Source organism: Panthera pardus, unplaced genomic scaffold (assembly GCF_024362965.1).
Source record: "Panthera pardus isolate Hobbes unplaced genomic scaffold, ASM2436296v1 HiC_scaffold_22, whole genome shotgun sequence".
NCBI lineage: Eukaryota > Metazoa > Chordata > Mammalia > Carnivora > Felidae > Panthera > Panthera pardus.
Window position 1 is genome coordinate 17,460,952 of NW_026526788.1, and position 22,581 is coordinate 17,483,532.

The window sequence follows — 22,581 nt, forward strand, 5'->3', positions numbered from 1 at the left end:
TTTATCAGAATTATTTGTGGCTTTCCTCTGCATGAGAGAGGTGCACTTGCAAACGAACAGGGCGGCTCACCCACTCCCCTCCCGGTAGGGAGCCACGCAGGGCCAGGCCTGTCCAGAGTCAGCTGTGCCCTTCCCAAGGATTTTGCATCAAGCGGCGGCTCCCTACACAGATGCCACTGGGCAAGAAAGAGTGAATGTCTACTTCTTCACAGGAAAAGGAGGACCTCGTAATGTCTCGCGTGGAATTGGGCAGCGCTTTGTGAAACAAATCGCGTAGCTGTTACCAGTGCTACATGAGCTTGTCTTAAGATCAAGAGCTGTTACATTGGATCTGGAATGAGTACATGACTAGAAAGGTACTAGAAAACAAGACAGATTTTTAAAAGGTGCTTTTCTTTCATCTTTTTCTAAGGCTACCAGATAAACTTCTCAAAAGAGTCTAAGGCGTGACCCCAGGCAGCCAAATTCAAGCCCTGCAACGTGTACAAATAGAGATCACCAGTCCCGGGGAACTGTGCATGGGGAAAATCTGCTTGCTGGATGGCGCCCCTTTCCTCATCAAGCAGTTGCACAAACCCTTTTACAGATGTGCCGTCATTAGCTTTCCAAGTAAGTGTGCTCTTCAATTGATACACAACCTGCAAATAACCTTCAGTGAAGACTCTCCAGTAACACACAGTTGATGGTGTGCAAAGCACCTAGTGAGAATTAGAAATAGTAACTCCGGATGGTCCCTGCCTACCAGGACTACCAAAAATAAATGACAGTATTTAAGGATGGAACGCAGGAACCCTATTCTACCCCGCAATTTCCAGCAAAGTGGTGGTTTACTAAAGGTAAAAGGTGAGCAAACATTAACACTCTCAGGTGCATTTAAACAAGTACCAGAGAATAGTTGCAGGGGAGAGCATGGGGAAACAGAGGAATATTCCTGCATTCAACATTCACCCATGATGATATGCATCCAAGACGTTTTCACATCATAGGTAATACTGAGAAAATTTAAGCTCAGGTTTTAGTAACATCCCTCAGATATTGATAACTTTATCAAATCCCATTATGTACTCAGTAGAGAAATGCCTGCCTTTCCGGAGCATCCGGAAAGAAGTGATTTTCAAAGACAACCAGAGAAGCTGTAATTTTGCATATTCCAATTGTTATAGTAAAAGTTAATGAGAAGATCTGAACACTTACAATGCATCAGAGAAGATGACTGCTTGATTTCTTTTGAAATAACTTCTGCTACTGACACGTCATCATATCAGGAAATTTTGGAGTAGTATCCCAACCTGCATGAACTGACCCCTACATTCAAGAGCCATGGACATGCACAATTTTGCCCCTGTCTTCATTTCAGCATGAAGAGCTATCTACACCCTCTTTGCTGTGTTGTGCACGACCATATGAACTCAGCTTCTTTCATCATATTCAGGACATCTTACGTTGCACCAAGGAAGATTGTGGCTTTAAAACTGAAAAAAATATATATCCAATGAAATTTATTATTCATATTGTCACAATTCTAATTTTTCTGTTGTACTCTTTGAATCCTTTTTTTCTCTCTCTCTCTCTTTCCCATGGACCCACCTCTCTCTCCTATCCAATCCAATTTTGTCGCTTCCTGAGGCGCTCCACAGATCTGTGGCCGGAGCCTGAGGGCAGTGTCACTTATTGTGAGATGCTGGCCATGTGACCCTGATGCCTCCTCCACTCTTGTCCTTGTCTCAAAGACATTAGATTGCACCTGTCAGGGTCAGGGCCTAGACAGTTTCCTCATAAAGTTTTCCAAGGATTCCCAAACAGATCCATCCAATGTGTTCACAGGTGAAATGGAATGACAGTAGCCAGTGGTCTGTGTTTGACAAAAGTAAATGTGATGGCGTAGTTTAAGAGGCTTAGCACGGTGCATGGTACAAAATGTTCTATCTCAACAATGTCCGGGTCCTTCAAATACTTTAAGACAGCAACATTTATCAAGACTTTAAAAATTATAATCAACATAGGGGCGCCTGGGTGGCGCAGTCGGTTAAGCGTCCGACTTCAGCCAGGTCACGATCTCGCGGTCCGTGAGTTCGAGCCCCGCGTCAGGCTCTGGGCTGATGGCTCGGAGCCTGGAGCCTGTTTCCGATTCTGTGTCTCCCTCTCTCTCTGCCCCTCCCCCGTTCATGCTCTGTCTCTCTCTGTCCCAAAAATAAATAAAAAACGTTGAAAAAAAAAATTAAAAAAAAAATTATAATCAACATAAAATAATGTGACTTAAAAAGAATAAAGGATATTTATTGAAAGGAAACTCGCAAACTGAAGGAAGTGTTGGAAAAGTGAGGCCAAAAATTAGCATGGCCCTGGGTCTCTTACGCAGGATGAACTCAAAGAAAATCACTTGGCGCATCTCAGGTTCGTAACGGGATCAACTGGGCATCTTTACGAGTATGAATGCCTGGATCCCATCCCCAGACGCTGATGTAGGTTTTCCCGCTCTAGTCCCAATGTCTATGCTCCAGAATCAGTTTCCAGGAAGAGAGAACAGGACTGGTTTCTGTTCGGTCCAGCTGTGTCCTTTCTGAGTTCCCGCCTGCTGGGTCTGTCCATTTCTGATTGAGGAGTGTGGGGTCTTCAGCTAAGGTAGTGGATTCATGTGCTTCTATCACTTTTAACCTCATGAATTTGGATGATCTGTTGTTAGACGGATATACGTTAAGGGTTGTTAAGTCTTCTTGAAGAATTAAACCCTTTATTATCATATAATCCTTCTCGTACCTGATAATTTTCTGTGCTGCGAAACTGGATCTTTATGAAATTAATATATTTATATCAACTTTCTTTTAACTGGATCACCGTGATGTGTCTTGCTGTAAGCTGAATCTGAAGCTTGTCTACCTGGTGCCCCCCGCGAATCACCGATTCCAGCTCAGGAGCTCTGCCCTGGCGCTGATGCAGGGTATGGGCTCCAGTGGACTCTGGCTCTTCACACGCCCCCATCTCTCATACTCTGGGGACAGCAGTTTGCTCGGTGACTTCTGTTCTCTTATGGATCCAAGAGGAGTTGGTGAGAGTTCACAGAGCTTTCTCACATTGTGAGGGCGGGAGTGCCGACCTCCCTCCTCACACGTCTGGTCGGATCACTGACCTGCCTGGGATCACACAACCACCCTCGTGTTGCAGAGAAATGCTACAGCTTGTGGTCCGGCCAGAACTGCAAATGTTAGGAAAAGGTAATTTCCCACAGGAAAGGGAGTTGCTGTTATGAAAAACACAGGGTGAAGAACAATAGCTGGTTTCAAAATAAGCAGAGAAACTCAAGAGACTGAACACCACAGAGATCCAAAATGAAAACAGAAGGCCGAAAGAAGGGCATAGGACTGGGGATGTGTGCCTAAGGAGGTCCTTGAGTATGAACTTGACTGAGATGCCATCATCAGAACTTGTTTGGCAAGCGGGGAAAATGATGCATTTCCTGTTCAAATACACACTTTTATTGTATTTCATCCACTGGATATATTGTGGAGAAATATATTTGGAAAATCCATTTTCCTCACTGCATATTTTATTATACAAATTATTACTGGAGGAAAATGAGCTCAGATTATAAACTCCACTGTAGTGGATCCATGCATGAACTGATTGGTACTAACTGGCTACTTCCTTAACAATAATGCTATGCCATAAAAAGTAATATTGGGGGAAAAACGGTTTTACATAGTCAGAAATAATTTTACAAATTTCAGTATGATTTTTGGCCACAAGAAAGTAAGAAATGAAGCTGCATATTTGTCGGGAAAAAGGACTCTCCCTTACTTGTAATCCTCTGCTTAAATGAGAGTAGAAACACACGGTCGCTCTGTATAGAGCGTGGACTGCAAAATGCACACGGGGCCTGGAATTTCACAAGAATCACAGAATGTGCCGGCAGAAGGAACACTGCCAGCCGTGGAGGCCACAGAGCGTGTTCCTGGTCTGAAAACCACAGAGGGCCGGGGTGTGGACGGTGTGAGGTCACTTGCCATGGGCACAAGAAGTAACCGGGGAAAATCTTTAGCGGTATTGTCAAGATTAAAATGACCGCAGTAAGTCCATTTGAATCAACTATTAGCCTTTCATTTGGGGACAGGATCGGTGTGAATAGGGTACAAACTGCTGCTGCCTCAGCCGAATCACCGCAGTGAAACCTCCAAGCACTTTCCCCACATCCTTCCGTCCGATGAGATCAAACACTGCAGAAACCACAAGCTTTTCAGAACGTAAATCTCACACAGTCACCGTCTTTCCTAAGCCTCTTCGATGTCCTGTAGTGTTTTGTTTGCACCTTTTCTTGGGAGAGACTGAGAGTTCCTGGAGATGACGAAGCGTCTCCCGGTGCTCTGCATCCAGCCACTCTCAAACACCTGCAGTTTCCAGAGCCCGCTCACTGTGCCCTTTCCAGCCTGTCTCCCGGCCAGGAAGGCACCTCATCCGCTGTGGCACCCCTACATCCTCCTGGTGTTCCGACGGAAGCCCAAGTTCCACCTCCTGAAGAAGTGTCCCCCGGGACAGTTTACGCAGAACCACCTGCTCTATGGCCTTTCCTTCCCAGCTCACAGCCAGACTACAACGTCCAGCAGAACAGGCAGAACCTGACATGTTGCCACCGGGTCCCACCACAATCCACCCGAGTCTAACACAGAGCCTGGCGCATAGGACACTCTCAGTACAGGTTCGTGTAATGAACTAATAAATCTAAGTAAAATAACAGATGTTCTAAGAACTAAGACTCTCTTAAAATACTGTTAAATATAGTTAAAACGCCGTTAAAAAAAAAACGTGAAAATCAACTTCATATGCATGCTAATGCTACTGTTGTTTTTAAAAACCTAACAGAATGACTTACAAGATCCTTTCAATAATTCGACTGGGGTTTATAAGATTTGAATGAAGAAAAATCTATCACAGCAATCTGTGAATGCTTTGTTAGAAATAAAAGGCAATCTTAGGAATTAGCAGAAATAAAGTAACATTGACAACGTCAATTTGCAGAAAGATCAAAAGTGATTTTTTCCCTAGATAAAAGGAGGATTATTAATAGCTGGCATGAGAAATCAAAAAGTAGTTCAAGCCTATTTCAGACTGGAGTGTCAAATATTATTGACATTAATATAAAAAAGAAAACAAAGCTTTTTGCAAATGAGTTGCCACCCTTGATGTGAGTCTTTCAAGCTTTCCCATAGTCCAACCAGTTATTAATAAATCAAAGGCAGAAAAGATCAAATCCATCACTTTGTCTTAACTCCCTGCCCCTCCTGTAGCTGCCTGACAGAGTGTGATTTATGATACAGATGTTGTGCTCTGGGGCTTGACATGGCTAGCACGGTTGCGTTTAATATTTCCTGGCAATCAGCTTAGATCTCCTCCTTGACAAGCATTTCATCCGCAGGATGGAAAAGGGGTAACTAAATAAGCAAATGTTATATCCTAAGACACACTTGCATTCTCTATGTATTTACAATTAAATCTTTTTTATAACTGTTCAAACATTTGTATTTACAACAAAATCTAACCATTGTCTGCTTTAATTTCTTTAGACATCAAAAATGTTTAGTCCTCATAGATGATGCCTACTCTCCTGGGTGTCGCCCAAACATAGAAATAAAATTTCATCAGAGTTTAGAGTGCCCCCAACTGACACAGCAAAAATACTTTAGTTTTTGTTTTACTGATTTGTTCAATCAATTTATCAATCAATCGGTCAGATAGACTCACAAACCAAACCTTTATGATTGGCTATCAGTGATTTCTATTTATGCTTCAGTTTTCTCTTGCTCAAAGTAATACAATTAATAAAAAGCTAGAACACTTTATATATCAGGAATTCAATCATTATTCGTCATTTCTTAACACTATGATGTATTTCTTCCTTTTTCTAATTTAAAGGTTAATTTACTCAGTATATTAAGGTGGCCTAATCCTTGTGTAGGTCAAAGGATTGACTTAAAATAACTCCCTGACAATGAACAAAACCCTTTAAACATTGCCATTCGTATAAAATACGATGTTGGTCACAAGGAAACAATATGAAGAAAACAGCAAAATATATGATAAATAGTAAATCCAGTTCAAATCTTACTCCCTGATTATGTCAGAATTATAGTTACATACATGGATATGTGGTTCATTTAATATTTATCCATTAATAGATTTAACAAATGTATTATTTGAGAGGCATTGTACAGGTGCAGCGGTGAAAAGATAAAAGTCTTCTCAAGACATTTTCACTTTATACCACCTTATCCTGAAAAGATTTAGGCTGACTTATAAATCATATACAGAGAAAGATGCTACTAATTAAGCTGATGGTTAAGAAAGAAGAATGTGTGGAGACACAATATAAAGAAACATGAAATTTTCAGCACTGCGGTAGACACCATCATTTACCAAAGAGCCAGTTCTCTGCTGCCATGAGCCAGACAGCCCGGGTCCACCAGGGAAGGGGGAACATGAAACCCAGAGGCTGGCACTGGCCCCAGTGACACAAATACACAGAAGCGCTTTCGTTACAGTTGGGAGAATGTCCAAGATGGCTCATGATTCTCCATCTTCTCTCTTATCTTGCCAGAATGACCAGGGAACACCTGGTAATTAATGGTGTCACAGAGCAAAAGTGACCTAGAACAATGGGCTCAATATGTAGTCACATCAGAGGGTTTTCTGACCCACAGAACAGACTCTGTGGCAGCAACAATAAACGTTTCTCTGTGTTCCACAACCGAAAATTTAGGGTTGTTCGTGACTGCTAAATAACCTAGTGTATCTTGAATAATACAAATATGTTTATAAGAAGATCCTCAACTTGACCCTAATGAGAAGTGGAGCTGGTCCCTTATGTAACCCACAGGCTGTACGATAAAAAAATACACAGCTCTCTGGAGATAAATGTCTATACATGGTTCTAAGGACAGTAGAAATTCTGAAGTTCATTAAAAAAGTACATCATGTAACGTGTTGAATGAAAATATTAATAGTTACTAATATTTACAGCCCATTATATTCCACAAACTGTGAGAAGCATTTTCTTTTGAGGATTATTTTATTTAATTCACATAACAGCCCCATGAGGAATATACTACCTCAGTTCATAGTTATTGAAAATAAGACACAGAGAGGTTAAGGATTTTGCCCAAGGTCAGGCAGTGAGCAAGGGCCACGAAATTAAGAAAACAAAAGTTTTTTTTTCTCGGAAGAATAAATATCTAGGTTCCCTTTTTAATCAGGGGGAGTATAAAATCCAAAATGTGGGTCTGTCTTAAAGCAGGAAATCAACTTTAATTAAGTTGGAACAACGCAGGACATTTTGGTGTTCAGACTTCATATTATGAATCACTTCTCTGCTGATGGCAAAAGCTAAGACCAGAGAATATTTATAACCCAGGTTTCAATAATGAATCTACCTTCTGAGTAATCAGGGTAGACGAGGAAGTGAAACAAAAACATAATTCTTCTTGCTCACATATATATGCGGGATTATTTTAGGGTTTAATCACCAATTTCAACATGCATGAGGGGCTCACCCCCCACAACTGACAATACTCTGACACCAGCTGGGTGTCCTACAACTTACCTCAAACACAAGACTGCCCTCCGCACTCACCCCAGGTCCTGTGCTTCTAGCCAGCTGGCCATAAACCAGAGGCTCCCCAGGACCCTCTCCCAGCTTTAGTTAATTTGCTAGAGTGGCCCAGAGAACTCAGAGAAACATTTTACTTCCTAGATCGCTGGTTTATTATAAAAGGATATAACTTAGGAATATAGCCAGATGGAGGTGATCCACAGGATGAGGCGTAGGGAAGGGACACAGAACTCTGAAGTGTTCCCTCACCCTGGAGCTCTCCAAACCCCATCCTTCTGGGTTTTCACAGAGGCTTCATTACACAGGTTTGCTTGATTACATCATTGGCCACCGGTGACTGATTCTGCCTCCACCCCCTCGCCCCTCCCTGGAGGGGGTAGGACTGAGAGTGGCTGGATGTAGCCCCCATCTTTAGGGTACCTAGGGGCTTTCCAAAAGCCACTTAATTAACACAACAAAAGACACCTTCATCATTTTCTTCTCTTAGTAAATTCCAAGAATTTTAGGAGCTCTGTGCCAGAAAAGGGGAGGAAGATCAAATACATATTTCTTATTATAAATCACAATATCACAGGAGTATAGACTTATTAATTGTTATAGTTTTACTAAGATTGATAGTTACAACTGCAAGATAACATTTTAAATCAAAGCTTAAGTAAAGTACCTGGCATGAGATGTTTTCATAGGAAATAGTGCCAGTTCATATTATCTTAATGTAGCACAAATGACATCATAATGTATTTCTTTATTTCATTTTCCTTCATAAAGTTGCAAAAGTGTTTTAACTTTTCTTCTGTTGATAATTATTACTTATTTGACAGCTATTATCTCTTTGGGGTAAGGTTCTTTTAACATTTTTTTTTTTTAACGTTTATTTATTTTTGAGACAGAGAGAGATACAGAGCATGAACGGGGGAGGGTCAGAGAGAGGGAGACACAGAATCTGAAACAGGCTCCAGGCTCTGAGCTGTCAGCACAGAGCCTGACGCGGGGCTTGAACTCACGGACCGCGAGATCATGACCTGAGCTGAAGTCGGCTGCTTAACCGACTGAGCCACCCAGGCGCCCCATGGGGTAAGGTTCTTTTAGACAGATTAATTGATTTAGAAAATTATGAAGAAACTAAAGTAGTGGCAGAAGTTTCTAAAATAAGAGATAATTAAATCGTTGTCTATATGTTACAACAGTCAACAGGAATGTGAACACAGATCTTTTAGTTCTCAGAACACATGTTCTTAATAAGTATTAAGTATTACCTGTATGTCAATGTATTACTTAGAATTCCCTGGGAGAAAACACATAAGAATAGCAAAATTAATAAAAAAGCTTAAGTTATATAGTATTTGTCCTGGCCATCAAGGCAATCTCCAACAGATTCAAAAGAATGTCTCCAAATGTTTTGCTAAACATAGTTTTCTGCTAAACACTGTCTGCACGCTGTTGGGGAGGAAGAATTTTCTATCCCTTTCAAGGTCCTTCTGGCTGGAGTAAGAATCAAATTGAGGTGAGACAAAGGAACAAGAGAAAATAAAATTTAATAGCATAGGCATGGGGAATCCACACAGGCACGGAAATTCCAAAGACAGGGAGGCAACATGATGCTTCTATGAGCTAACAAGAGGGATAAGGTCTGGGAGGGGAGATAGACCACTAGCAGGAAGGTGGGAGGAGAAGGTGCCCAGCAAAGGTACCTATCACATAGGCAAGCTTCTTACATAAAGAAGAATCTCTCTTCCTGGTATAAGTGGCAGCTGACAAGGAGGTAAAGAGACTTCTTCTGAATCTTCTGGATTTTGATTGATTTTAACACAAAATAATGTTTATGCTGAAGTGGCCCATCTTGGGGCGCCCTGCCCTTGGCCCCTACAAGACTCAGGTGTAGGCTTACTGACTGATATTACTTTGTGCCTCCTTGTGGTCAGTGGGAGGCATTTATGAAAGAGTGACAAAGTCTAGGGGCTGAGTCGTATCCGGCTGTGGAACTCAGTTTCTCTATAAGAATCAAATTAACATTAGCACAGAGATTTAATAGGTTCCCTTGGCCTTACTAATAGAATACTAACTCCACATGACTTTTCAACCTATCTGAACATTTTCCTGTTTAGTGCTCGCTGTTTAGTGACTCAAAAACATACCTTTGCTTATACAGATCAAATTAGGACCCTTTTAGATCTTCTAAATCCTCTATTAAACATGAGTTACAGATCATGTGAAATTGCCTTAGCGGTAGGAAATCCTACTGATTTGCCCTCCATACCTCCCCACCAAAAATACTTGCTGCAAAAGTCCTTTTATGGTAGAATTTGATTCTCAGGGATGGGAAAGGAAATCAAAAGGTCAGACATAATGCTTTGTCAAAACCTAAATCCAATACTAGCACAAGGACCTAGAAGTACCAATTTTGAAAGGACCATTTAACAGGAAATGAGTATCATTTGTCTGAAGCTGCTTTTATAAATTTTTTCAGCTTTTGTCATCAGCTAGACCCTAAGACTGAACCTTTACTAACCACCTGCATTTACTCACTGAACTTTGCCCCACATTTTCCTTAAGCTCATCTTTCCAGATCATCTCTTAACTCAGACAACAGACCCCACAAGCACGGCATAATGTGATGGGAACCGCAACTCCCCCTCAGGCGATAGCTCTGGCCCCCAGACCACCCAGACCAGTTTGAGCTCAACCCTGATCCACGCCTGCATAGATGGACCATGGAGTGACCCACAATTATCTCTCCTCATTATAACACTAAAATATCCACTCAAGGAGGGGCACAAGCCTCATTATGCAACATACAATGTACTTATAGGCAGGTTTCCTTAAGGCGCCTGCGTGACCTCATGCCTTCTCTACAGATGATGACGAGGCTCCCCTATCTAAACATTCATCCTAAGCCTAAATGAAAGGAACCCACCCACCCTTGCTGGAGGAGTCTCAGCTTTGGAAGTCATTCCCTGTGATCTCCTTGTTTGTTGTAAATAAAGTTTCCTTTGATTGACAATCCCCCTGGTGTAGTTACTGACTCACCCAGGAGACAACTCACGGTGGTTCAGTTACACGTCTACCCTACAGTTAGTCAACTGCAACTGCCATTGGCCATACTGGACACACCAACATCTTGAGCAGTAGTCCTTAATTATAATTTAAGTGGGTTAAAAATTCAGAAGAAGGGATTGTTTTTTTCTTTTTTGGTTGTCTCCTTGGATAAAACTATTGTTCAGCAAAATATAAGTTGCAAAAGAAAAGAGTACATTAAAAATAAAAATTATAGGGCACCTTAGTGGCTCAGTCAGTTAAGTGTCCAACTTTGGCTCAGGTCATAATCTCGTGTTTCGTGGGTTCAAGCCCTGCATTGGGCTCTGTGTGGACAGCCTGCTTCAGATTCTGTGTCTCCATCTGTCTCTGCCCCTCACCCACTCACACTCTGTCTCTCCCTCTCTCTCTCTCTAAAATGAACATTAAAAAAAAATCGTGGAGCACCTAGGTGGCTCAGTCGGTTAATTGTCGGACTCTTGCTTTTGGCTCAGGTCATGATCTCACAGTTCGTGAGTTCGAGCCCCACATTGGGCTCTGTGCTGACAGTATAGAGCCTGCTTGGGATTCTCTCTCTCCCTCTCTCCCTGCCCCTCCCCGGCGTGTGCTCACTCTCTGTCTCTCTCAAAATTAAACATTTACAATGCATATTATTATGTTGATTTGAAGGTTTTACTCTGTACAAATCTTGTTTGGATATGCCACCTGTGAGTACCATTCCCTTGACTCTAGGCCTGACTGAATATTTGCGGCTCCAGAAAATCCATATGCTAAAATGCTAACCCGAAATGTGATTCTATTTGGAGGTGGGTCTATGGGAGGTATTAGGTCCCATGAGGTCATGAAGGTGGGCTCCCATGATGTGACTATCCTAATCACAAGAGACTAAAAAATGTGACTGTCCGTATAAAAAGAGGTACAGAACAGGTGAGTACACTCTCTGTCCTATGAAGACACAAGATGGCTGTCACCAGGGTCTGAATCTACAGGAAACCTCGTCGTCAACTTTCCAGGCTCCAGAACCGTGAGCAGTAGACTTTTCTTGCTGCAGCCACCCGGTCTATATTACTTTGTTACAGCGGCCAGAGCTGACTAGTACAAGTTTGAACAAAGCGGGGAGATTGGTGTAAAATGAAGTTCTGGGAAACCGTTTCACGTTCCAAGAATCTCATGCAAAGTCGTTTAAATATTACCACCCACTCCATTTACACTATCAAATTAAGGAAATTTGTGTTTTAATTAAGTCTTTTGGAATGAGCACACTCTCCTTACAGAAACAATTAATAATCCATGAATGTTAATTATGTTTGCCGGGTTAATTTTCATCCTGTATTGCGTTGCAGGAGAGTCTGAAATTGATGAATCTTCTTCCCTGTGCAGTGTCACAGAGCTCAGAGCCAACCGTACAAATCCCAGGGACATAGGGTTGTCAAGGCTGGGAGTTCCATCTTGTAAAGGATCTCAGTCTTGAGAATTGAATCGGTAATCAGTCAAATGACAGTGAAACTTCTACAGAGTGAGCTCCTTCCTGCTCAATTTTATCCAGTCTTTAAAGATAATGACTTTTATTCTCTTGATCTCCTATCCATGAACTTTATTAAATCCTGTCTGTAATGGCCACCGCTTGCAATTTTAAACTTTGATCAAAAATATTCACCTGTGCAGCCACATTGTATCAGTTTTGAAGGACGGAGAGCATGACAGAGAAAGCATTTCCTCAAACTGATTCCGCTGGCATGTAGGGAGCCATTGACAACAGTACCTTCTTCTGCACCACTAGTAGTCCATGGAAGAAAAGTCTAGAGTGACCTTTCCTGCTTCTGGGGAAGGGTGTGAGTCTCCTCTTCCACTCACTGAACAAGGGTGTTACCTAAGTACCCACGTAATGCTATCAACCAGTTACACCATGAGGGAAACCAACTTTAGGCTGAAAGCAATGCTGAGTGAAACAGAGCAGAGAGGCCGACCAAACCCGAGGTCACTGATGGAGTCCTTGAATTCCTGGCCCAATCAATTCTGAGATTCCCAGCTCCTCTTTCCAGGTGTAATAATCCACTTCTTTCTTAACCATTTAAGTCACACCAAGCTGAAGGTCCTCTTAATGAAAGCTCACAGTGTTCTAATTCTTCAAGCTAGGTGCATTTGTTTCAGATAAAATACTTTAATTTACTTTCTTTATTGTGGTAAAATATACATAAAATTTACCACTCAATCATTTTTAATTTTATGATTCGGTAATACTGAATACATTCATAATGTTGTATAACCATCACAACTATTTCCATAAGATCTTCAAAACCCCAAACAGATACACTGTACACATTAAGAAAGAACTGTCTATTCCCCTCTCCCCATCCTCAGCCCCTGGTAAATTGCAATCTACATTTTCCTTCTATGGGTTTGACTCTTTGGGATATTCCATATAAGCTGAATCACATACCGTTTATCCTTTTGTCTTTGACTTATTTCACTTAGCATGATGCTTTCCTATTTATCCATGTTGTCACAAGTATCAGAAATCCATACCCTTTCTATGGCTGGATAAGATTCCATTCTATGCATACACCGTATTTTGTTTATTCACCTTTTGAAGGATACTTGGGTGTTTCCCCTTTTTGGCTGCTGTGAGTAAGAACTGGGTGTTGGTGTCAGGCTAGGGCTCACAGCCACCTTCTTATCAAAGATAAGCAGCCCTCTGCATCAAGCAGTCCTCTGACTATTACAGGCGTCTATCAGGATCAAGAGGGCCAACATATTTAACTCACAATTTTTCCCCAGCTTAATGGCTGTTTTATTAATATATGTATATATAATATACATATATATATATATATATATATATACACTTTATTTTTAGAGAGAGAGCATGCGAGTGGGAGAGAAGCTAAGAGGGAAAGAGAGAGGGAAGGAGGGAGGGAGGGAGGGAGGGAAGGAGAGAGAGAGAGAGAGAGAGAGAGAGAGAGAGAGAGAGAGAATCTCAAGTAGGCTCCATACTCAGTGTGGAGCCCAACTCATGGCTCTGTCTCATGACCCTGGGATTGCGACCTGAGCCAAAATCAAGAATCAGATGCTCAACCTACTGAGTCAGTCAGACACCTAACTTAATGGCTGTTTTGAAGGAGGGACCAACCCAGAATTTTCTATTCTGACCTTTTAAAATTCATTTTTAGATAATGGTTTAACTTGGGTGCTGGGCTGACTTCCTAAAATGCTGTCCTAAAAGAGACAACAACCTTTGGATATTAGGTGTTATATTGTTCGGTATACCATGAAAAACTTTCCTAGAGATAAAAACTTTGTATCTCATATTTAGCACAGTATTAAGACTACAACAAGGAGGTCATCAGTTGGCTTTTGGTTTGATGTAAAATATATGTGTGTGATGATTTCAGAAAAGTCAAGGGCAAAAATCTTCTCATAGAATATAAACTAATGAGGAATTCATATTTCAAAATAGGTTTGACTGTCATGAGAAGGTAATTAATCTTATGAAATGTGCCATACAGATTTTTTTCCAGGGACTTTACGATGTTGTTGGTGGGAATAAAAATAAACAGGCTCTAAGGCACCAACCAGTCAGTCAAGCCTCCCACTTCAGTTCAGGTCATGATCTTCTGGTTCATGAGTTTGAGCCCCACGTTGGGCTCTGTGCTGACAGTGAGGAGTCTGCTTGGGTTTCTCTCTCTCTCTCTCTCTCTCTCCCTCTCAAAAGAAATAAACTTAAAAAACTAAAGATGCTCTTAACCTACAACAAATGGGAGAAAATATATATATATACTTAAACATATATACTACTAGTAACTGAAGGATCACTTGCTCTTATAAAAAAAAATTGAAAAGAAAAAAAAAAAACTACTTGTCCAGCAACGGAGAAATGGTTATGTACCTTATAAGTCTGTACGAAGGAGGATATGCACCAGCTGTATACAACAAGTATATACCATACTGACACTAAGAAGGATCAGCTCTGACCCTGTTTTTATATAGTCTTTTCTAATTAGTGACAAAAAGAAAGAGAGAGGAAAATAAAAATAAAAACAAAAACAAAAGAGGAGAGGAGAGGAGAAAAAAAAGCTAAAAAGAAATGCTAAGTGGGAATGCAGAAGTTTATTCCTGGAACACTAAAAAGACTTTTCTCTAGAAAGATTTCGGGTCTCTGAAATCATCTCCACGCATCCGAACTGACAGAAGCAAGGACATGGCTGATTTTGCAGCTGAACAAAACCAGTCTTGAGATTGTAAGCCAAAACCAAAGGTTGGACTTATTTTCCCAAACGCTGCTACTTCCAGGGAGTATATCCCAAAAGATTGCAGACAGAAAATGCAGAAAACAATGAGGTAAACTTAAAGAGGCACAAGGTCACAGTCGTCCCTTCATACTGAATGCCTCGCGGGTAGCACGTTCTGTTTCAGGCCCTCAGACACAGCAGAGAACAAAGAGACAAGAACCCTGGCCCTCCGCCAGCTTACATTCTTGCCGCAGGTGACGTGTGGCCACATACCAAAATACGTGGTCTGTTCAGTAGTGATAAGTGCCCTGGAGACGGTGAAGCAGGAGAAGCCAAGGGAGTATGTCAGGGGCAGGATTCACTGTTTACGAGGAAATCCAGGGAGGTGTGGGGGAGAAGGTGTGGGTAGAAAAGCGGCTGGGACACGGACAGTAGCTGCCCACCGTGATGAGAAGACAGGGTCTGATGGTGTCCTGGGGGTGGGGACAGGAGGCCAGGGCACAGGTGGGGGAAAGTTACAGACAGTGATGAGCAGAGGACATGACCTGATGGTGTCCTGGGGGGGACACAGGCCAGGGGACAGGTGAGAAGAGGTTCTGATGGTGATGAGCAGAGGACAGGGTCTGATGGTGTCCTGGGGGTGGGGACAGGAGGCCAGGGCACAGGTTGGGGGGAGTTACAGATGGTGATGAGCAGAGGACATGACCTAATGGCGTCCTGGGTCGGGGAGGCCAGGGCGCAGGTTGGGGAGGCTCAGATGAGGCAGGTGGTGGGGCTGCACTGGGTGCACGCGACCAGTAGTGAGGTCTGTGCAGATGTTGGAAAGCAGTGCTCCCAAGAAATGGCGGGGGGGGGGGGGGGGGGGGGGACACACGGGAAACTGGCTAGAAGCTCACAGGCTTAGAGCTAATGTGGGACATCTGGAGTAAACCAGGAGGAGGCTCATCAGTTAGCTCACGGGTGTTCGTACTGAGGAGTGCTGACAGGGTCCGGGCTGAGATGGGGACACATGGGGTGAGGGAGCAAGGTGGCCGGGCACTGAACGGGAGCCGGCCCACCATCTGGGCAGACAGAGAACACGTGGTGTGACCGTGGCAGGACCACAAGCCATCCCAGGAAGTCAGCCCGCTGGTCAGCGGGCTGTGGGGACAAGAGGGGTCAGCGGGCTGTGTCGATAAGAGGGGGCAGCTGACAAGGATGGAAGAGGGCAGGAGGCTGCGGGCTGGAAACCAGAAAGTCCTGGAGGACCACCTCTGGAGGCAGTTCAGGGGCTGGGGAGGGAGATAACGTGGGTCTGTCGGGACAGCATCAGAGCAGGGAGACCGTCAGGCCTCCAGGGACTGGGGGTGTGAGGACAGGACACGCCAGTGTCCCCTTCTGCCAACAGGGAGCTGGGCCACCGCGTCCACAGGGGCATCAGAGGGCGGAACTACATTCACCCTCCAGTGCACACGAGCACATCAGTTTCTCAGTGTGTAGACAGTGTATGAACTAATTCATTAAATAACTATTTCAAAGACTATTTTATTTAAATGTAATTTATTGTCAAATTGGCTTCCATACAACAGCCAGTGCTCATCCCAACAGTGCCCTCCTCAATGCCCATCACCCATTTTCCCCTCTCCCCCACCCAAACCCCCAATCAACCCTCAGTTTGTTCTCTTTATCCAAGAGTCTCATGGTTTGCCTCCCTCCCTCTCTGTTTGTAACTATTTTTCCCCCTTCCCCTCCCCCATGGTCTTCTGTTAAGTTTCTCAGGATCCACATAAGATTGAAAACACATGGTATCTGTCTTTCTCTGACTGATTTCACTCAGCTTAATACCTTCCGGTTCCATCCACATCGCTGCAAATGGCGGGATTTCATTCTTTCTCATTGCCAAGTAGTATTCCATTGTATATACAAACCACATCTTCTTTATCCATTTGTCAGTTGATGGACATTTAGGCTCTTTCCATAATTTGTCTATGGTTGAAAGTACTGCTATAAACATTGGGGTGCAAGTGCCCCTATGCATCAGCACTCCTGGATCCCTTGGGTAAACTCCTAGCAGTGCTATTGCTGCGTGGTAGGTTAGTTCTATTTTTAATTCAAAGGCTATTTTAAAGTTATCAAGTGGAAGAAGGCGCAAACCTGGATTGGAGTCCCTAGGACACCACCTTTGTGGCTTCAGGCAACCTTGTAAAATCGCTGTACAGCTTTAATTTAAAGTGCAGGCGATACCACCTAAATTACAGATCGTGACCAAGATTTACCTGTGATGTTATTACTCAGTTATAAATCACTTACTCAATTATAAATGTATGATACATGTTAGATGGAAAACTGAATCTGAAACCACAAGGTCATCGTTTAGAAAAATATGCAAATGTAAGATAACATCACTCATATTTTGAAAAACATGAACAGAAGTAGGAAATAATTTACAGCCTTAACGAGAGACTTTGGGAGCAATCACTCAGACTAAGTTTACATGTAGTAAAATGCACGAATTGCAAGCGAGCACCCTGATGCATCCTACACGGGAACACGCTCCGAGAGCTCCCTGGCTCTGTCCCAGCCCGCCGAGGGCCACGACTGTGCTAGCGACCCTCTCCGTGGTTTCTTCTCACCTTTGTGCTGAACTTCATTCGTTTGGAGTCACGCAGTATTTAGTCTTTTGCATCTGGTTTATTTTATTCAGCGTCATGTTTTCGGGATTTATCCATGCTGTTGTACATACGAGCACCCCATTTTCTATTGCTGTGTCTTATTACTTTATAGGTCAATATCATAACTTTAAAATACTTTATCTTCTGGACAGATTTGTCCAGGTTTGTCTAATATGAAAACAGCTACAGGTGTTACTACCCTCGTCTTTCCAGGGTGATTATGTATCCTCATTTATTTTCGGTATATGCCCGGAAATGTAATCGCTGTGTCACTGGACATGTGTGCAGTCCAACGTTATAAGAAGTTACTAAACTTCCTTAAAATATAGTTGTGCAGTGTTGCACTCCCATCGCAAATGCTGGGACTTCCTTGAGTGCCCTCCTTAGCAGGCAGCGGCAGCTTGTCGAAGCTTCTCTCCTTGTTTTCCTGATGATCCCCTGGGTTCGGTACATTTTCTTATTCTCATTACCCACCTGGCTCTCTTCTTTCATGAATGGAAAGTACAGATCTTTAACCGAAACTTTAATCTGCTGGTTATCTTTTCCATACAGGGGTGTAGGATTTCTTGATTCTGGGTGAAATCATTTTGTTAGATAGACATCATGGGAAATATGTTCTCTCACTCTGACATGCCTATTCGCTCTGGTTTTATTGTGGTGGCAACACTTGAGATCAACCTTTTTTTTTTTTAACGTTTATTTATTTTTGAGACAGAGACAGAGCATGAACGGGGGAGGGTCAGAGAGAGAGAGGGAGACACAGAATCGGAAACAGGCTCCAGGCTCTGAGCGGTCAGCCCAGAGCCCGACGAGGGGCTCGAACTCACGGACCGTGAGATCATGACCTGAGCCGAAGTCGGACGCTTAACCGACCGAGCCACCCAGGCGCCCCTGAGATCAACCTTCTTAACAGAAGTTGTAGGTGCACAAGCCTCTCACGCTGACATCCTGCCTGACTTGCACACCTGCCCGAGTGGCGGCCCCTAGATCCCTCCCCCAGCCCCTGGCGACCACTGTTCTGCCCGCGGTCTCTGTAAGCCTGCTATTTTAGATTCCTCGTGCAAGGGGTTTGGGTAGTAGTTGTCCCTCTGCGTCTGGCTCATCTCACTCAGAATCATGTCTTGGATGTAGTTGCAAACGGCACGATTTCCTCCTTACTCACGACTCTAGTGACTCCAACAGACATTGTATTATTATACTGTACCTGCTTTACACTTGGGGAAAATTATAGGCTATTAATTTTTTCCTACTTCATTTTCTTAGAAAACTCACAGTGGAGTAAATGTTCTTCAAGGCCACATTTTACTACATTGCATTTCTTGGAAAAAAACCCACAACAACCCTAATTGCTAAGTATTTGATGATTGAAAACACAGTTTCCTGTTATTTAATTAGAGAAAGTAGATGCATGCAGACTGAGAAGTAGAAATTTTAGGACTATCCTAGATACTTTCCCCAAATAACGTTAGGCGCGAAAGCAAGTGGTGTTTACATATCTATTTGTAATAGGCCGTATTTTAAATGCAGAAGTCTATGAAGCGTTTTCTGAAGGAGGCTGTTTTAGCATTGTACGAGCCTCCTGGGGTGTCTCCATCATCTGCTTGGTTCTCCCCATACCCAGACATGAGCCAGCTTCTGTAAGGGACCCTGTGGCATCTGCTCACCTGACCCCACCTGTGTCCGTTACGTCTTTGTTTTTATTGTTCCATATCTGCCTCCCCTGTCAAGTGAGATTTTAAGCCTCAGAGTAAGGATTATGTCTCAGCTGTTCTGTAAACTCCACAATTTATAGCATAGGGTCAGACACGAGAAAAATAAAACATTTATGACTGAGGTACTTACTTCCATCCTGTGGGAAAGTCCTTTCATGCTGTAAGACATCAGAGGAAAATCTGACAAATGCACTAAAAAAAAATATGGCTGAATAAATGTCAAGATTTGATCAATTAAACTGGCTGCTCTCTTCATCTGAAGCAGAGAGAGACTGGAGATGTGTGCCAACTCCCCCTCCCCGCTCAGTGCCCTGGAGTGGCCCCTGTGGCCCCAGCAGAAAGATGATGGGTAGGAAGATGGTATCTTGCTTATGACCATCATTTAATGGTTCCAAATGAACTTGGAAGCCAAGGCAATGCCAAGGAGATTTTTCCTCTGTTTATTTACTTACAACGGCTTTATTGAGTTTTCTAAAATCATACCGCATCCCTGTGCATCAAATATGCGGTTGCACAGAGACATGCTGGTCAATGAACAACGCTTTTCTCCTTCCAAATTTTATGCAGCGCTAGCATGCTCATTTTTCAAATCTTAGAATGGATACTTATGTACAATGTAAGTCTTCAGAGAACCCTTTTTAATGTATTTTTAAAAGATCCCATATTAAAATAATTGTATATGTAACAAATATTAACGAGTATTTATATCTGAGGCTCATCCGGGAAAGATATATGCTAATATGATGAAAGCTAACATATAACAGCAATGCTATTAACCGTAGAGATCTATTTGCGGAGAAATACCGGCATAACAAACCGAAGCTTCCAATCCATGAACATGGAATGACTTTCCATCGATGTAGATCTTAATTTCTCTTAGTGATGTGCCTTAGTTTCCAGCATACACATCTTACACTTATTTTGCTACGTTTGTTTTTAAGTATTTTCGCTTTATAGCTTTGCGAATAGAATTATTTTCTTAATTTCATTTTTGGATTTTTTCCCTAGCACATATAAATACAACTGGCTTTTGTATATTAAGCTCACGTTTTGAAAATTTACTAATATTTTTTGTGGATTCCTTTGGGTTTTCTACATAGATAACAATATCATCTATGAATAAAGACAGTTTTACTTCTTGCTTCTCAGTCTTTATGCTTCTATTATTGTTCTTTCTCATTGCACTGACTGGAACCACCAGGACAATACTGAATATAATCAACATGAACAAGGCACATCCTTGGCTTGTTACCTATGGGGGGAAGGTGGATATTCAGTCTTTTACCACTAGATATATCATCGGATGTAGAGTTTTTGTTAATGACCCTTATTAGTTTAAGCTCTACTCTATTTCTTGTTTTTTGAGTTTTCTTTTTTTTAATAGCAAATGGATGTTAGAACACTTTTTCTGCAACTACTGAGATGAGCGTGTAGTTTTAGTTCTTTACCTACAACATGGTATATATTACATTGATTATTTTTTGAATACTAAAATAATATTGTATCCCTGGGAAAATTTCCACTTCCCCATGTGTATCATCATTTTCACATGTTGTAGAATTTAGTGTGCTAACATTCTGTTGAGAATTTTGTGTCTATATTCCTGAAATATATTGTCCACAGAGTATCTTACTTTTCTTTCTTTTCTTTTTACTTTTTTTTTTTTGAGATTTCATCATTTGGCTTTTGTATCAGGATAATACAGGCCTCATGAATAAGTTGGGAAGTTTCTCTATTTTCTTTAAAAATTCATGAAGGATTGGTATCATACTTCAATTTAATATTTGAAATAATTTACCAATGAGGCCATGTGGTCCTGACAATTCTTTTAAAAAAGATTCTTAATCACTACAAGCAAAGCTCATTTCATTGTGCTTCACTGTATTGTGTTTTTCAGATAAACTGCATTTTTTACAAACTGAATGTCTGTACAAGTAAGTCTATTGGTGCCATTTTCCAGCAGCATTTGCTCACTTTGTGACTCTGTCACATTTTAGTTATTCTCCCATTATTTCAAACTTTTTAATTATTATTATATTTGCTATAGTGATCTATGATCTATGCTCTTTGATGTTACTATTGTAACTGCCACGAATAGTGCCCACGTAGGATGGGGAACTTACTTGATAAGTGTGTGTGGGTTCTGACTTCCCCCACTGACCAGCCGTTCCCCCGCCTCCCTCTCCTCAGGCCTCTTGATTCCCTGAGACACAACAATACTGAAATCAGGACAGTTAATACTCCTACAGTAATGGCCGCTCGGTGTTCAAGTGACAGGAAGAGTCACGGGTCTGTCACGAATCACAAACTAGGAAGGAGTCAGCTCAGAGAGGAAGGTGTGTCCAAAGCTGAGACAGGCTGAGAGCGAGGCCAAGGGATGCACCAAACATCAGCCAAGTGGAGGACCCAGAGGACAGGCTCCTGAAGCAAAGGACAGGTGCTTCTCCAGTGAGCGCACGGATGGCAAGAAAGCCACACAGCCTACTGCTGATACGGAGAAAGGTTGTGTGGTCTGGACTTACGATCGAACCGGCCCCGACGTTCCTTCAGGCAAAGCCTAACCCGGAGCAAGGCCCTTCACTTCTGTGCAGGCTGAGAGGTGAGGAGACTGCAGAGGAGAAGTTTGAAGCGAGCAGAGGTTGGATCGTGACCTTCAAGGAGGGAAGCCACCTCCATGACATAAAGGCCCCAGGCAAAGCCGCGGGTGCTGATGTAGAAGCTGTAGGAAGTCTTCCAGAAGATCCAGCTGAGAGAGTGAGTGAAGGTGGCCACACTGAACAAGACTTTCAATGTAGATGAAACAGCCTCCTGTTGGGAGAAGATGCCATCCAGGACTGTCATAGCTGGAGAGAAGTCTGTGCCTGGCTTCAAGGCTTCAAGGGACAGGCTGACGCTCTCATTAGGGGCCAATGCAGCTGGCCACGTGAAGTTGAAGCCAGGGCTCATGTACCGGTCCAGAAATCCTAGAGCCCCTAAGGATCCTGCTAAATCCCCTCTGCCTGGGCTCTATCGACGGAGCAGCAAAGCCTGGACGACAGCACATCTGTTCACAACATGGTTGACCGAGTGTTCAGAGCCCTCTGTTGAGACCTGATGCTCAGTTCAAATACAGCTGCTCACTGACAATGCACCTGATCACCTACAAGCTCTGATGAGAATGTACAATGAAATTTTTTTTCAAGCCTGCTAACAAAGTGTCCCTTCTGCAGCCCATGGATCAAGGGGTCATTTCAATGTTCAAGTCCTATTATTTGAGAAGTACATTTCATAAAGCTACAGACACCCTTGATAGTGATTCCTCTGGGGATCTGGGTAAAGAAAATGCAAAACCTTCTGGAAAGGATTCAGGATTCCAGATG

At 42.6% G+C, this 22,581-nt stretch overlaps 1 long non-coding RNA gene across 1 annotated transcript in view; it reads right to left on the reverse strand.

The window, feature by feature from the left end:
- Positions 1–22,581, reverse strand: part of LOC128779107 (uncharacterized) — a 187,252-nt gene that overhangs the window by 119,838 nt on the left and 44,833 nt on the right. Inside the window, exon 2 of the long non-coding RNA XR_008425058.1 lies at positions 19,353–19,414. This is a non-coding gene — a long non-coding RNA (uncharacterized LOC128779107). The remainder of the gene's footprint in view (positions 1–19,352; positions 19,415–22,581) is intronic.